The 3,231-nt window shown below is 46.4% G+C and overlaps 1 pseudogene; it reads left to right on the top strand.

Annotated features, from left to right (window-relative positions):
• The first annotated feature begins 2,680 nt into the window (after window positions 1-2,680).
• LOC126476060 (5S ribosomal RNA) lies at window positions 2,681-2,798 on the top strand (annotated as a pseudogene).
• The last annotated feature ends 433 nt before the right edge of the window (window positions 2,799-3,231 follow it).

Genomic DNA, 3,231 nt, shown 5'->3' on the forward strand with positions numbered 1-3,231 from the left:
GCTAGAATAACAGACACAACACATCAGAACGGGGCACTGTCCTGTGGTCTTGTAGAAATAAAAACCGTTGTTTCTTTCGCCCTGAAGTACAAACTAACCATTCACGAATATTCCGTTGAAGAAAGCTACTACAATTACAGACACACACGCTTATCTCTAATCTGTGTGTGGTAGTTGATGCCACAGGGTGTGTAGTGTAGGTTTGCACTCCTTTCTGACGCCTCCTTACCAAGCTGCCGAGGACACTGCAGACTCAGTTTTGTAAGGGGGACACGGACTTCGCGTATTTGTCAAGCGACCTTCACACCGATTTCTTTTAGCGACGTACGCGACGCGGCCAGCTTCGGCAAGTCCTACGAAAGGAACGATTTGGCAGGGCCTCTCTTCTGCGGAAAAGTGGGTAACTTAGGTGGCTCATTCAAGTGTATGACTTAACAGCGATACACCTCAGTGAGCCTAGTACAAAGGGCGTTCAAAACGTTTTGCACAGTCATCTCTAATTCTTTTTTTCTTTCTTTCTTTGAGCAAGAGGAGAATGAAATTTTTTGTGAACATACATAAGTTGGTGTATAAAAGTATTTTCTTTTATTTACAGGTGAGTGATAACAGGACCGTGAAGTAGATGTCAGGTTGCAACAACAGTCGGTGATGGAGTTCCTCTTCAAGACCGGCGATGACTCTGCCACATCGGTTCACAGGGAGTTGCTCCCTGTTTATGGGGAGGACACAGTGGATCGCAGCAGTATCCAGCGGTGGTTGCAGAGGTTTAAAGAACGTGATTTCTCACTACTGGACAATCCAAGGTGCGGTAGACCATCGACGGCAGTGAGTGATGAGAATAAGGAGACCATTGATCAAATGATTCAAAATGAGAGATGTGTGATGACACGACAGCTTGCTGAAATGACTTTTCTGTCATTGGGTAGTGTGGTATTACTAGAACAGTCACTAGGGTACAGAAAAATCTGTGCACATTGGGTGCTTAGATTATTGGCAAGAGAAATGAAAACGATGAGGAAGAATGTTTGCGAGGAAACAGTGTTTCGACGGCGTCATTACCCAGGATGAAACATAGTTATTTTTGTCTGAACCTGAGAACAAAACCCAATCCATGGAGTGGCGTCATCCAGGTTCCCCTCGGAAGAAGAAACCACGACTTTCCCCAACAGTTGGTGACGGCCTCCTCCTTCTGGGATCAGTGTGGTGTCATTTTCATTGACTTTTTGGAAAATGGCTCCACAATCAACCTGGACCGTTACTGTTAGTCAATCGACAAGCTGCGACGTGCCATCAAGACCCACAGACCACAGCTTCAGCGTCAGCTCATCAGGCTACATCATGGCAATGCCAAATCCCATACAGCCCTTATGACGCGGGAGAAAACTAGGAAAATGGATTGGAAAATTGTTCCTCATCCTCCCTACAGTCCAGACTTGGCTCCGTCTGATGTTTAAGTCTTTGGTCGTCTGAAGGCCCACCTGCGCGGTAAAACATTTCATAGTGAGAAAGACCTTATTTCCTGTGTAAAAGTCAATCCCCAGAATTTTGCCAAAGTGCATGTACATCATGGAAAGAACGTTGGGCCGGATGCGTCACAGCTCATGGAGGTTACATAGAGTAGCTAAATGTTCCAAGTATGTTCACAAAAAATTTCATTCTCGTCCTGCAAAAAATAAAAAAATTAGAGACGACTGTGCAAAACTGTTTGAACGCCCTTTGTACCTAGCACCAAAGAATATTTCTCGACTACATTCACCTTGTCGCTGAGTTAATCAGCCTGAAGAAAGTACAGTTTACTCAGGCCCCCCGTAGACTATGATCGTGATTTTTGTTGCCTTAGAATTTATGCTTCTGATGTGTGATCACCGACGGGTGCACATTGGCATTTTTCGAGGAAATCTGGTTTGAAATGTTCGGAGGCAAATGCACCGTTAGATTCGTGTTACCCTCCTCCAAAACGACCCTGTTTTAAAAAAACGTTTTATACTTCCTACGCCACAATGCCTCCCTTTCTTTCCCAATTTTTGATCATCCAGCTATCAGACCACCATCACATATCCAAACTTCAGTACGGTTGGAGCGGCTGACTGTTTTCGTGCGTGGTGTTTTGACGCCTTTGTAGTTAATATTACGCCGTATTTAATTTATTCTTGTCGGCGCGAGCACCGACAGTATTCTCATTTCACCTCATCGCAACATGGAAAATAAAGGAACTGTGGCTTACTAATTTCGTTATTTGCCACTTACTTGGTACAACAGTAGCGCAGTATAAATTTTAAAGAAACCCGGATAAGTGCGACTAAAGCTTAATTATATGTATAGACAGTTGATCCATCCCGGGAACCGAAAATATCGATGCTTTTTGCGCTATCGACATCGATGCTGGCGATACAACAATATATATGACATCAACGGCCGAATCTTTTCACTGCATTGACATATGCGTTTAAATTTTTGCACCGCCAAGGGAATGTGGTTCAAATGGCTCTGAGCACTATGGGACTTAACATCTGTGGTCATCAGTCTCCTAGAACTTAGAACTACTTAAACCTAACGAACCTAAGGACATCACACACATCCATACCCGAGGCAGAATTCGAACCTGCGACCGCAGCGGTCGCGCGGTTCCAGACTGTAGCGCCTAGAACCGCTCGGCCACAGCGGCCGGCAGCGGCTGTGGGCCAACGGCCTTGCCGCAGTGGTAACACCGGTTCCCGTCAGATTACCGAAGTTAAGCGCTCTCGGACTGGGCTAGCACTTGGATGGGTGACCATCCGGTCTGCCGAGCGCTGTTGGCAAGCGGGGTGCACTCAGCCCTTGTGAGACAAACTGAGGAGCTACTCGACTGAGAAGTAGCGGCTCCGGTCTCGGAAACTGATATATGGCCGGGAGAGCGGTGTGCTGACGACACGCCCCTCCATATCGGCATCCAGTGACGCCTATGTGCTGAGGATGACACGGTGGCCGGTCGGTACCGTTGGGCCTTCATGGCCTGTTCGGGAGGAGCTTAGATTAGCTTAAGGGAATGTGGACCTTAGTAAGCGACATAAATTTCAACTTGATACTCCTACCCGTGTCTGAGAGAAAGGGTTCTTAACAGCCGGATAGAGAGACAGATGGACAACAATGTGATCCTGTGAGGGTTCAGTTTTCACCGTTTGCAGTACGGAGCCCTAAAAATAAAAACTGCACAGTAGCTGGTCAGCAGGAATATATTCTACATAGGCAACA

The sequence above is a fragment of the Schistocerca serialis genome, chromosome 4 (genome assembly GCF_023864345.2).
Source record: "Schistocerca serialis cubense isolate TAMUIC-IGC-003099 chromosome 4, iqSchSeri2.2, whole genome shotgun sequence".
Taxonomy (NCBI): Eukaryota; Metazoa; Arthropoda; class Insecta; order Orthoptera; family Acrididae; genus Schistocerca; species Schistocerca serialis.